The sequence below is a fragment of the Canis lupus genome, chromosome 27 (genome assembly GCF_048164855.1).
Source record: "Canis lupus baileyi chromosome 27, mCanLup2.hap1, whole genome shotgun sequence".
In the NCBI taxonomy this organism is placed as follows: Eukaryota; Metazoa; Chordata; class Mammalia; order Carnivora; family Canidae; genus Canis; species Canis lupus.
In genome coordinates, this window is record NC_132864.1 from 7,636,519 (window position 1) to 7,649,885 (window position 13,367).

The following is a 13,367-nucleotide window of genomic DNA, read 5'->3' on the forward strand; positions in this document are numbered from 1 at the left end:
CAAGTGTAGTTGGGGGTGTGGAGCCACAGGAGTTCAAATGCAGAGTGGCGCAGCCTCTGTGGCATAGAGCTGGGTGGTTTCCTACGCAGCGAAAGGCGCACTTAGGGAACGCCTGAGCCACCCCGGTCCTGGGTATCATTCAAGTGCAGCAGAAGCCTGTGTTTAGACAAACGCATGTGCGCCCACACCCGCGCGCGCACCACACAGACACACACACCCTGGACGTATGACACATCGTGTCACTGAACAAACTGGAAACAATCCAAGTGCCAGTGAGTGGACTGCAGACCGGGGTCCCCATGCAGTGGACTATGCCACACACGAGAGCGTGGGACGAGTCTCAAGTGCGTTTGCTGTGTGCCCCACTTACCTGAAGTTCTGGAGCTCCGGAGAGCTGTGAGCAGCTCCAGGAACAGGGCTGAGAGGAGGTGTGCACACGGAGAAGCCAGGAGGGTCTGGGCAATTGATGAGACCCCCTGCCGGCGGTGCAGCGTCCCCGACACCCTGCGTGTGTTCAAACTCAGAAGGGCCCGGCACAGTGAGTGTGTGGATCAAAACATACTTCACGGTGCATGTCCTCCCCAGCCAAGCGGTTCCGGGGCTGAGCCCCACAGAGCTGCCCACGTGTGCGCACACACTCATCACTGGAAAGGACTGAGTTCCGTGAAACATCTCCCAGTTGGGATGAGTTAAATGAGTTCTGCAGCATCCAGGCCGTGCAGCATACTATTCAGCTGCTAAAGAAGGAGGCTGATCTCTATTTACTGATAGGAAACACTTCCCAGTGTGTGTGGTTTTATGAGAAAGCAGGTGCAGGGAAGCATATATCATGCACTACCATTTGTATGGAGATAAGAGACGTATCTATGTACTTCCTTTGCAGACACAGAACTCTCCGGAAGGATAAGGAGCTGATTGATAAACTGATTGTCTGGGGAGAAACCGAGAGACGGAGGGACAGTGGAGGATGGGCGCTGCAGTGGAGGGAGTCTGCGTCCATGTGTTCAAACAGAAATGATTTTAAAGCTGCCACGGGGCATGTGAACAGTGAGGTCCTGTGAGACGTCTGGGGGCAATGTGGTCAAAGCAGGTCCTTCAGGGGCAGCGGGCAGGGGCCAGGCTGGGCGGAGATGGAGGGGGGGCTGTCAGCAGGTGGCTCTGGAGGCTCGGGGGAGGGGCTGACCTGGGAGCCTGGTCTACCAGCGAGCGCATCAACATGCAGGACACCGTTTGCCTTGAATTTCAGATGAAGAGCACAGGACCCCTGGCATAGCTATGCCCCAGTGTTGCATGGGCTATACACATACAGAAGCTACTCTGGTTATCTGAAATTCGAGTGTACCTGGCCATCCTATATTTTATCTGATAACCGCTGAGGAGAACACGTAAGGTGAGAAGAGACTGTGGGACTGAGCTCTAGGGAATTCAGGCAAGTGGGACCGGAGCTGACAATTCAGCCACACGGGTGGGGGTTGGGGACGCTCCCCACCTTCTCCGCCTGAACCCCAGGACAGGATGGGGGCAAGGTGCCCCGAGGGGTATTTCTTAGGGTCCTAATCTCGGCACTCGGGACAGCAGCACAGAGCACAGGAGTCCCTGTGCCTCTGCAGATATGTTAAACACACGGGGATGTAAATACCTACATCACGTATGTCAGGACCTCATGCGCTGTATATACGGTTAGATCTATGTTCTATACTTCGTATACGATTTATGTACGATATAAATGCACACATTATACGAATATTTCATCTATTTATGTTGTTTTGAAGATGCGTCCGCTGAGACTGTGATTGTGACTCAATCGGGGAGAATGTTCTACCACTCGGAGCTTTTTAGACGCAGAATTTATTTCAGCGCCTCCCGTACACAGTCAGGGAGGATGGGGAGCAGTGGCTGAGGAGCCTGGAGCACCAGACACCGCCGGAGCAGGGGAGGCAGAAGGAGGGCTCAGAGGACAGGAGGGGAGGAAGAGCAGGTGGTCCTGCCACCTCCTCCCGCGGCTGGGGTTCAAGGGGGGTCACTGAGGACAGGGAAGTCCCAGTTTCTTTGAGAAAGTCAGTGTTTGCAAGACCCAGAAGTAGATCAGCAGCAGGGTGTTTGCATTTGAAATCAAGTACTCCATCCGCGTGAGGGGCGGGTAGGGACGGAGTCTAGGAGAGGGGGTAGTTAACAGGGGGCACAGAGGACCCGGGGGGAGGGGAGGGGTGACAGAGAGGGGCGGGGAGGGCTCCGTGGAGGTGCAGGCCCCGCCCAGGGCAGCCAGCACCCCAGGGAGGTGCTGGGGGCAGCTGAGGACCAGGTCCTTTCTGCTACCTGGGAGGGGCAGGGGCATCCCAGGGTATCACCTCCTCCGGGAGCCCCCCACACCCCCCAGGAGGGGAAGCGCTGTCCTCATCCCCGTACCCACGGGGAGACTGAGGCTTGGGCCCACCTGGGGCCACAGGGCCCTGGGGAGCTGGGGTCCCCCGCTGCCTGGGCCCCCGCCCTCAGCGAGCTGCAGGCAGGAGACAAGGAGCACAGGCTGCTCACAGGCACTCCGCACCCCGCTCTGCTCCTCCCTCGAAACAGCAGCGCTGCTGATGCTCCTGGCAGCTCCTGAACCAGATAAATTAACTTAATCTTCCCGAGATTCAGCGAACCTGCATTATCTCCGGTTTCCTCATAAAGTCTAACAGCTTCCATCCAATTAATTACCGGCACAAAACACAGACTCAGAAACAGGGTGGATTCCAAGACTTTGAGTTGCTCCCCACACCAGTTAACCCTTCCCCTCCTGCCGCACTTGAAGTCTCGCCAGCAGCACAGCTTTGGCCCAGAAGCAGCTCATTACAGGGGAGTCTCCTCACTTCCAAGGGTCCTTGGGGCTGCGTCTGTCCTGCTGCCACTGGTGAGCAGAGCGGTCACTCAGATGGCAGCCCAGGTGACCTGCACAAAATGCACGGGCAGCCCGGATGGTGACGGGACAGGGTCCTTGCAGGTGGGTGAAGGCTGCTCAGCTCTGCCCCCCAGGGCGGGCGTCCATGAGGTCTGGCCTTGCCCCCTTGTCCTGGCATCTCCTTCATTAGGAACCTGCGGGCCCCCGAGGAGAGAAAGTCGCCGGCGTCTTGGGGGCTAAGAGGTGGCAGCCCCATTTCCGGAGACGAATTTAGACACCCAGTGTGACAGCTCCTGGGGACCCTGGAGGGCAGCTGAGTGAGCTGGTCCTTCTTCCTCAGGTAACAGCACCTGGTTTCCATCGGGGGGCTCTCCCCACACTGTCCGGGTGGTCTGGGTAGGGCTGATGGCACCCCCACCCCAGGTGCTCAGCCTCTGCAGACCAGAGCCTTCCGTTCCCAGGACAGGGTGATGGAGCAGGCGTGGCAGGTGGCTGCATCCGCTTGGAGAAGAGAATTTGTCTCGGTGGACGTGACACCGAGGAGATGCTGGTCTGGGACGACGTGGGCACAGGAAACGTGACCCACGAGATAGAGAGGTCAGGCCCTGCTGCCAGGGCTTGAGCTACTGGATCAAACTGCGCCTGAAGCTGCACCATCCTGAGCTTCTCATTACTTCCCCTTTGTGCCTGGGTCTGTTCTCTTTTTTTTTTCTTTTTTTTTCTTTTCTTTCTTTCTTTCTTTCTTTCTTTCTTTCTTTCTTTCTTTCTTTCTTTCTTTCTTTCTTTCTTTCTTTCTTTTTTTTCATTCTGCTGGCTCACAAGCCCACCGGTGTGACATAGGACCCACTCCCCATTAGACATACACCTGGTCCCTGAAATCTCTAGGGGCTTTGGAACATTTCTCATGACTCATTAAGGGTCCTGCTGCTCTGAGCTGGCTCCGCCACAGCCCTGCAGACACCATGCTGGAGTCTGAGCCCCACAAACATCCTGCCCCTTCCTTTGCCACTCCCAGCCAAGGCCCCTGTCACCACTGGTCATGTCCCGCAGGGAGAGGCCCCTTCAGCCCGACCTCAGTGGCCCCCAAGCTCGGGGTGTGCAGAGGGTCCGAGGGGAAAAGCCCTGTTCAGCCTGTCGTTAGGAGGGGTCCGGCAAGCCTGCCCAGTGAAGGCAGAGGTGCCGTGGGCTCTGCCTCAGGGGCCTCGTCACAGCAGGTGGACAGGACACAGAGAAGCTCTCAGAGCAGGTGCAGCTGGGCACGGGGAGAAGGTGGCACCCACCCCCCGGTGTAAGAGGGTCTGCATCTGATCCTAGTCTTCAGAGGACGGGGGCCTGGGGGGTCAGGTCTGCGGTGACCCTGCGTCATGATGGGGGCTCATTTGCACCCCTCCTTCAGCCGCCCCCCAGCTGCGTGAGCACCTACCTCCTGCATCGACCCTGTACTACCGAAGCCTGAGCAACTTTGATCCCACACTGAGCCTGAGGCCGGCAGCAGCTGGACGGTCTGTGAGCACCGCGGTCCCGAGCTGGTGGGGGGGGGGTCTCAGTCTGCAGAGAGAACCTCTGTCCTGACCCATACTGACCCTGGCGAGAAGCCCTGGGCGCTCTGGGCCACCCCGTGCCGGTGGGGTCTTGGTGGGCCCCCGTGGTCACTGCCCCGACTGACCTCAGAGCAGCCCCTGAGGCTCTCTGCTGGGATTCCCAGTCCCACCTCACAGGCAGGGAAACTGAGGCCAGAGAAGCCTGGTGGACCCACCCGCTCTGGCCCCACACTGATCGGACCCCATCAGGGCCGTGGACACCCCCACCTCCCCAGGGGCCAGGCTCTTGACCAGCACCTTCCAGCGGGGAGGGCATGCGGTGCTCACCTCAGGCCTGGGGCCAGGTGTCACTGCGTACACCCCTGCGCCCGTCTCTGCTGAGTGGACTCTGTCCTGTCTTGCTGGGGGTGCCCGGGTTCAGACCGCGGTGCCCTGACCCTGCCTGTGGGGGGCTCCTGGCCTCACCAGGGGACAGAGGGAGGTGGGGGCACCGAGGGTGTGCATGCCAGGGACGACCTCGAGGAAGGAGGGGCCACGGGGAGCCGCGGAAGGTTGTAGGGGAAGGGCATCCTGCCCCCGGAGTCCCCAGGGAGCCTCTTCATTGGTGCTGAGGCCTTGGCCACGTCCACCCTCACAGCTGTGCCCCCCTGAGGTCGATGACCTCTGTGTCCCCTTAGCGAGGGGTCAGCTGCAGGAGGGCCATAGGGAGGGCGGATCCTGCTGCAAAGAGCTTCATTCAGTGCCCCAGTGTCGGGGGGAGCCGGGGCTGGAGCTAGAAATAGACCGGCAGTGGCCCCACGCGGTGCAGGGCACGGGACCGGGTCCCGGGGTCACCCTTCCTGCTTCTGTGGGAGGAAACCCCAGCCGGGGGAGGCTGTTCCCAACAAGGCCGCCTTGTGTGGCTCTCTGAGGACCTTTCACAGGGAAGCCCAGCTGCAGCCCCCTCCTCTCCAGCGACCCGGGGCCTTCCCTGTGGCCCAGGCCAGGAGGCCGGCAGACCCTGGGGGCCTGAGGAGGGCCTGGGAATGGGCCAGACCCACTGGGCCCCAGCGCCTCCTCCCAGGCAGAGACTTGGGGTGCTGACCCAGGGTTTCCCATGGCGCACACCAGGGGCTCCTCTGTCAGCCCACCAGGGCAGAGAAGTCCATCAGGGAAGAGTGGACCCTGCTGGTGGGCGAGTTGTGGGCGCACTGCTGGGGACATTCGGGATGCAGGGTGGGTGCAGATGCTCTTCCACCCAGATCCCACAGGGGACTGCGGTTCTGAGCACTCTGCCTGTGCAGGGGGACAGCCTGGATCCCCAGGCGAGCTCGTCCTCCCCGGGAGGGGCCCCTCTAGTGCTCCCCAGGGAGCCCAGGAGGCCGCAGACCCCAGGACCCAGCTGTCTCTCCAGTACCCCCTGCCCGCTCTCCCCGGGATCTGGAGAGCAGAGCTCTGTGGGCACCACGTCCCGTTGGGGCCGCACTCCACACCACCCTGCATGTCCTCACCAGACACACCCAGGGTCAAACGGACAGCAAGGCATTGACCCAATATTGACAGATTGATTGACTGAGTGACTGTGTGACCGGCGACAGGCTGGCCCAACTGTTGCTTGCTGTGAGCGTGGCCTGGAGCTCCCCAAGGAGGAGCAACTAGGGCACACATTGTAACTGTGCCCCCACGCGCCCCCAGAGCTTCCTTAGGTCATTACATCCCTTCCCGGGCCCGTCCAGCCTTATCGCCAGCATCAGCTGCCCCCAGGTCTGTGTCAAAGAAGGTTCCGGAACATCCCACTGAACCCTCCCTTTTCTGAAAAGGACGAGGACATATACTATGGCTGCAAATCTTCCGATTTTGGGAAAGGCAGGCTCCTGAATGTCTGAAGATGTGACCTGATGAGTTCTGGGTGACCGTGGGGAGCCCCTTCTCAGAGGCAGATGATCGGAGGTCTCCAGGATGGTGAGCTCTGCAGCTGTCCAGATGTTTGAGGGCGGATTCCTGCCCAGGAACCAGAGACGGTCAGCACCCAGAGGGCGGGCTTCTGCGAGGTTTGGGGCAGGTGGCAGATGTGGAAAAAGGCAGCGACAGGAGAAAGTCCTCTCACACAGGGTTATGCACATGGCACGGAGGTGGTGGTGTTTCCTGCACGGCCATGTGTGTGCCTGTGCGCATACGCATGTGTGAATGTCACTGTGCGCACCCATGCGTTCATGGGTGTGTGTGCATGCGTGTCATGTGCACATGCACATGCATGTGTGCATGGATGTGTATGTGTTCTGTGCGTGCATTCGCACGTGTATGTGGGTGTCTGTGCGTGTGCACATGCGTGTGTGTGCATGTGCCGGGGTGTGTATGCACGTGTGTGTCTGGGTCTGCTTGTGCACCCCTGAGCCAGGAGACAGCAGGTGGAGAGCTGGCTTGGGGGGAGTGCTCCGTTCTCTTTGTGGGCACTCTGCCCCACCCTGGCCTTGGGGTTGTCACACCAGTCCCTCCTGCGCCCAGATCCTCCCCATCTCCTCCCTGGGCCACATGCTGGAGCCGCACAGCAGGCCTGCTCTGAAGGAACCCTGAGCCCAGTGGATGCTGCAGTTTTGGGGCCCGGTCCTGAGACTGCCGGTCCCCCCGCCCCCCCCCCCAGCCCTGATGAGGAAACAGCCTCGTGGACACAAATTAGTCCCCTGCGTGAGTCCCTGAGAACCTCTTCCTGGAGATGTTTTGTGTTCTCATGGGCTCTTCACAACCATCAGTGTGGAGACGAATCCTCCAGGGTCCAGAAGCAGCAGCATCCTCATTGTCCTCACTGGATCCTGATTGAGGAACGGGATGCGGACAGGGAGGGGAGTGGGAAAATGCTCCTGGGCCTTGGAGTGTACTGAGCCGTTTGCGGGGAGCCAGGCCTGCAGGAGGTGGAGCAGGATCCGGCTCTCCAGCTGGGCACACCCCTGTTCTGTTCTGTCAAGGTGGCGGGGGAGGCTGACCTGGCGGGGTCCCCACCTGGCGTCAGGCTAGAAGCCTCTAGAAGGCCTGGTTTGTGTTGCAGGTCCCACGTCCGAGCCCAGACTCTCAGGGAGACCCAGGCCCTTGTCTTTAACCGGCTCCCAGGTGACCCGTGTGGGTCCCACAGCGAGAGAAGCAGCGTGCTGGTGGGAGCGGACTGTGGCTGGCAGTTGAAGCGCCCAGCACCCGCTCACCCACCCACCCGCTCACTCAACAGCCTCTCTCGTGGGGACTCGCTGGCGCAGGGGCCTGTGGTGAGCGAGCGGACCCGGGCCCCGGGGGCATGGCCTTCACACTGAGCTGGGGGACATGGTGTGTGGCCGCGGGGGCCATGCGGGAAACGGTTGGCACCAAGGGGTTACCTGCAGAGGCCGAAAGGAAGGCCGAGGGCTGGAACCCAGGGCGCTCAGGCCAGACAGCAAAGCTCCGGCGGTCTGCGTGGGATGACTTTCGGGAATCCAGCAGCCACCAGGAGCTCCCGAGGCCTCAGTGACAGCACAACTGAATTGCTTTTCAGGCCACTGGTCCATGAACGCAAGATGCGGAGTGAAGCCTTGGAAGGCCTGGAAAGCCTAGAGGCTGTGTCTGCGCAGGAGACCGTTCTGAACGCCAAGTGCTGCCGCGTCAGCTGACACACCACAGTTATTAATTATGGATGCTGCTGGAATCTCTGCTGCACAGTTGGGACCATCAAATATACACAGCGGCACAAACCACCCAGCAAATGGGAGGCAACGGGGTAAAGGACCCGCCAAGAGGGGCGCACGGGACAAACTTGGTGCCAAGTGCCTGTGGGAAGAGCCACCCTTGCCGGTCCCTGTGACCTCCCCTCAGGATCCCAGGGGAGGAGATCCGTGTGTCGGTCACCCAGGGGACTCGCTGAGCGCCCGCTGTGTGCTAGGCCCCGTGCCAGGCCCAGGGGAACGGCAGTGCCAGGGCAGGCCCGCGTCCTAGAGCACCTGCGCTGGGCAGCAGGGGGCACTGGGGCATCTGGGAACAGTGGAGCGCCTGTGGCTGTGTCTTCCCTGCTGGGGCAGGCTCGGAGGAGACCTGCTGGGGATGGAGTCTTGAGTCTGCCTTGAGCTCAGTTTGCCGTCACTGGTCCCCACACAGGTTCGGCAGCTGTGGGTGGGTCCTTTGATGAGGCCCTGTGTCTTCTGGATGCAAAGCACTCGGGATTCCAGTCAGGTCCCCTCTGAATAATGCCGGGGGGTGGGGGCATAACATGTTCTAGGTCCTAGCTTCCGGGGAGCTGGGGGCTGCTGGGCGGAGCCCACAGAGTGCAGCTTCGAACCATCGTGTCATGATTCAGGGGGAAGAGAAGCGTGGGCAGAGCCTGTGGGGGGAGCCCCCTGTGCCCGGGCCACTGATGCTCAGAGGAGGGCCTGCCACGGGTTGGCCCCCTACCTGTTTCTCTGAGGGCCAGCTCCAGAGCAGGTGCTGCCGGGGGCTTCCTCTCGGGGTCTGGAGCCCAGGAGATGCTCAGCAGCCCTGGGGAGGGAGGTGTTTATGGCTCCATTCACTTGCCCACCAGGAAGAGCCTGGCCTCCCAGAAAACCTGACAGTCCCATGTCTGCCCGCTTGCTTGTCCAGGAGAGGCTTGTTGGTTAAGAATAAGACAGGGTTGTCCTCTGGTGCAGAAGGAGGAAACAACCAGAAACACCATCCTCTTCTCTGCTGTTGCTGGGTGTAAATGCCAATGAATCCCCTCTCGGAGGACAGTGCTGAGTAGAAGAACCCTCCCAGGAAAGGCCAAGTTTCATTCAACCTTTGTATCTGGCTTCCCTTGTCCGGAAAGGTTTGAGTCTGAGTAGGGAAATCATGTCTCCCTTACTCCCTCTCCCTCTCCTGTTGGAAATGAAATCCAGTGATTCTTCCGAGGATAACTCTAGAATAATCTGATGCACATTTCTTTTCATTTATTTGAGTTGGAGAAATCCAGTGGCCAATTTGGAAGCTTTGTTTTTCTGTTCTTTGCTACACAGAAGTCACCAAGTAGCCAAATTCCTACCCCTAATGCTAATTAGCTCAGTCTGCAGGCCCTGAGGTAGTCCACTTTTTTTTTTCTAAAAACAGAAATAAAATATTAAACTATTATAACTGTGTGAGTCTGTGTAGGAGGAGGGACTTTGTCATCCCTCTATTCCCTGTGAAGTATGCTGGCAAAGCCGAGCCTTCCCAGAGAGAGCTGAATTTCTGAGAGGACAGCTTTGTGATGTTTTGCTTCTTTCCCCAGGTGTGCTCCTAGTGCACAGGAGTGAAGTTAGCCCTGGACAGAGTCTCCCCTCTGAGTTTAATACCTGGTCATCTAGCATCCTGGAAGCATCGGGAAGTCTGTAAGAGCTGAAAGCGCAAGTGTCAAATGGTAACACGTGAAACTTGGGCGAGCTCCTGCCACCAGCTGCCTCTCCCCTCTATTCTTCATGGGCCTCCCTCATTATAGTAGGCGTGTGGCCACGGTACAGGTGGTGGAGATGATGTGCTAAGGAGTGTGGAGAAGATATTTTTACAAGGCAGGGATCTAGTTGCAAAGGACTGAAACCCGGTTGCTGTGGATCAAAGAGAAAAGATGTTTTTGTTTGCTCGTTTGTTTGTTTGTTTGTTTGTAAGCCTTGAAGTGGCCACTGGACCCTCACTTCTGTGGCTGTGGCCAGACTCAAGTCTTCATGGAAACAGGAGTAGAGCTTCTTGCCGTCTGCTGCCAGGCGATCCTGGTCAGGCCCCCGTTCGCAGCATCTTCTGTTCAGTACTAACCACCCCAGAGTCTAAACCATCACCACATGTAGAGGTGTATTTGTAGTTGTCTAAGTAACAGATGGATGAAATATGAATGAAATACATTCAATGAGATGAAGCACAGAAACTAAATATGCAACTAAATACGCCAAGTGACTCATCCCATGATAAAACTCACAGGTCTCCCTGGGCTGTGGTTGCTCCCTCCGTGCCAACAGGCAGCTCGGGCTGGACTGGGGGCTGGGGGATGTCAGGCAAGAATTTCAATCCCCTCCAGCCTGTGTCTCCTCGTCTGTGATATGGGGCAACATCAGGGAGCTGGGGGTCCACTGAGACCATCACAGGAAGCATCTCTGGCACTTTCCCAGCAAGGGCCAGTCAGTGTGGCTCTCTTTCCAAGTCACCTGCAGGAGGAAGTCTGCCAAGAGCATGAATGTGCGCCAGTCAGGCCTCTCCAGTCCTAAGCTATGGACTGTGGTACAAACTGGAAAAAGTGAAGCAGGGGGGCATGTTGCCCTGAAAGAGACAAGTCCCAGGGATGGAGGTGCAGGAGGTCCAGGGCTCACTGCAGAGGGGGGTGTGTGTGTGTCAGTCTCAGCACTGCTCTCTGTGGTCGCAGAACTCCTCAGCTCCCCGTGGGGTCCTTCCATCCTCATTAAGAAGGGGTAACTAGCAGGGGTCCTACAACCCGGTCGGAGAGATGGGTAACCCGGGACGTGGTTTGCCAAAGTCAGGGACAGAGAGCTCGCTGCCCCCACTCCCCCAGTGTGGCCACCTCCCCACCGTAGTGCCATGAGATGCACCATCCATAGATGAACCCCCCTTCAGAAATGTTGGCCCCTGGGCGCTGGAAGGAAAGGCCTCCTGAGCCCATGGCAGGCAGGACACCTCAGGGTGGAAGATATTCTTCCCCTTTGTGCCTCCATCAGGGCAACATGACATGATTGTATTTTTCTGCTGAGCCCCCAAAGCTTCTCGGAGGACCCATCACCTGAGTCCTTCGGGGTCCCAGGCACCAGTGTAGCCAGAGCATCACCACGTCCTTCCCCCCACGGCCAGCATCACAGACCCTGAGCTGGGGGAGGCTTGGGGCTGTGCTCCCGCCGAGACCCGGGCAGAGCTAGGCTGCTGCCCTCCCATGCCTGCTGTGGCCACTCGGTTCCCGACAGCTGTGACTGTTCCCAGCTCTCGGTATCAACCTCATTTTGAGTGATGCTGTACATGCGTTGTGTGCTGTTTGTTCCTAGCACTTTGTGAAAGGTTCTAATGGCACCAGCACGTGCTCCTAAATGGTTTTTATTTCTAACTGGTTTGTCAGCTGTGTACAGGCGCCCTATGGAGAAACTACTGAGCAACATGATGAAAACAGAATCAATATCAAAAACACTGAGAGGCCAAATGGAACACAGAGCCTTGTAAATTAGGACAAACCCCCCAAGAGGATGAAGTCAGGAGGAAATGTGTGCAAGGACCACTCTGCTATCGATGACGGACCTTCGATGTCTGTGCATCCTCCTTCCGTGATCCTTGTCGGACAGATTACTGTCTCCTCTGACTATTACCAACATACCGAATTTGGAAGAAGGAGGTGAATACATCACCAGATATGGAAGGCCGTAACAAATTATGTCACAGAGACGTTTGCAGGGGTAAGAAAAATTATTGCAGCCAAGAAAAAACAAAAAATTGGTTGCCATGGTCTGAAAGTTTGAGCCCTCCTAAAATTCATGTTTAAATCCTCACCTTCAATGTGATGGTCTTAGAAGATGAGGCCTTTGGGGGTGAAGTCCCGGGAATTAATGTTCTCATAAAAGAGACCTTGGGCTCTGTCCCTCTTCCCCGCTTGAGGGCACAGCACAAAGCCCGCATCTATGAACCATGAAGCAGGGCTCACCAGGCACTGAACCCGCCGGCCCCTCCACCTGGGACACCCAGCTTCTGGAACTGTGAGAAATCAGTGTGTTCTATTTGTGAGTGCCCAGTCTCTGGTGTTTTCATAGCAGTCACTGGAGGGTTGCACGAGTGCCTCTTTCCTGGCTCCTACACCCCCAGCAGCACGGGTCAGGGAATGTTCCATCCATAGGTCACCATGACAAGTCCTTTGTGGTTAAATATGGTTAAATACCCCAAGAAGGACACGTTAGCCCGAGGCTGGCAGGAAGCCCCCATGGAGGGAGATACGACTGGGAACCAGGGGTTGGGGCTATAAAGGCAAAAGTGAGTTTCAGGATGAGTGTGGGCAGCACAGATGTGGCAGCTGACCCTGTCCCCCAGGACACTGTGGCCAGCAATGGACTCCAGCCTCACCTGTGTGCCTGGCCTGGACAGATGGCTGGAGACAGGCATGTGCTTCCATGGCCACTTCCTTCAGCAGGAAACACCTGGAGAAGTTGTTCGGATGCCTCCGTCTTGGGGGGTGGTCTTGAAATAAAAGGCAGAGGAATATTTAATAAAGTCTCAAGAAATAAAAAGTGAAAGAAGTGTGTGGTGGTTTCATGTGGTTGCCTTGGAAACCAGACATCCCGACAGAGGATGATGCAGAGACAAGGGTTTGGAGTTTGAGGTGTTTCTGAGGAAACTGGGCTTCCTTCATCTGCTGTTTTCTTCTAGAAAGTGCAAAGCAGGGGCAGGAGCAGGTGCCTGTGTGTGGGCTGCAGGGGTTTCGCGGCTGGGCAGGAGGGTGCACCTGTCCACAGTGGCCCTGAGGGGCTCCCAGGCAAGGTGTCCTCAAAGGAAGCGAGAGGCCAGTGATTGCCCGATGGCCCTGTCTGGCGTCTGGCATCTGCCAACACTCTGTTTCCGTCAGGCCCTGGGAAATGACCCTCCACCTCCAGCCTCCATTCCAGTAGCACTTCGGGAAACACACACCAGGCACATGTTTGTACTCGTGAATGGGCAGGTCATGCATGTTACTAGAAGAGAAACTGGAGTATCCTGAGGTTCAGTCTTCCAGTTTTCTTCCCGTTCTTCCTTTCCTTCTTTTTAAAATTCCCTCCTTCCCATCTTCCCATCCCACTCCCATCCTTTCTCTCTGGTCATCCTCGAGCCTGGGCACAAGCCCTGGTGACTGGTGATCATGCATTCACACACCCTGCATCTCCCAGGCATGCAGGACGATGGCTCTGCAAGTGTCCACAGTGCCCTGAGGCCCTGGAGCCTGAGTTCCTAGCGTTGCCACTTCCCTTCTTCTTCCATGGGAAAGCAGGTGGGCCTCTGGGACTCAGGACCTGGTC

The 13,367-nt window shown here is 57.7% G+C and overlaps 1 long non-coding RNA gene across 1 annotated transcript; it reads left to right on the plus strand.

Moving 5' to 3' along the window:
• Positions 1 to 3,363: 3,363 nt before the first annotated feature.
• LOC140619141 (uncharacterized) lies at positions 3,364 to 9,450 on the plus strand. The gene is made up of 5 exons (XR_012019074.1): positions 3,364 to 3,475; positions 4,275 to 4,380; positions 6,219 to 6,419; positions 7,442 to 7,652; positions 7,916 to 9,450. It is a non-coding gene; the product is annotated as an uncharacterized lncRNA (long non-coding RNA).
• The last annotated feature ends 3,917 nt before the right edge of the window (positions 9,451 to 13,367 follow it).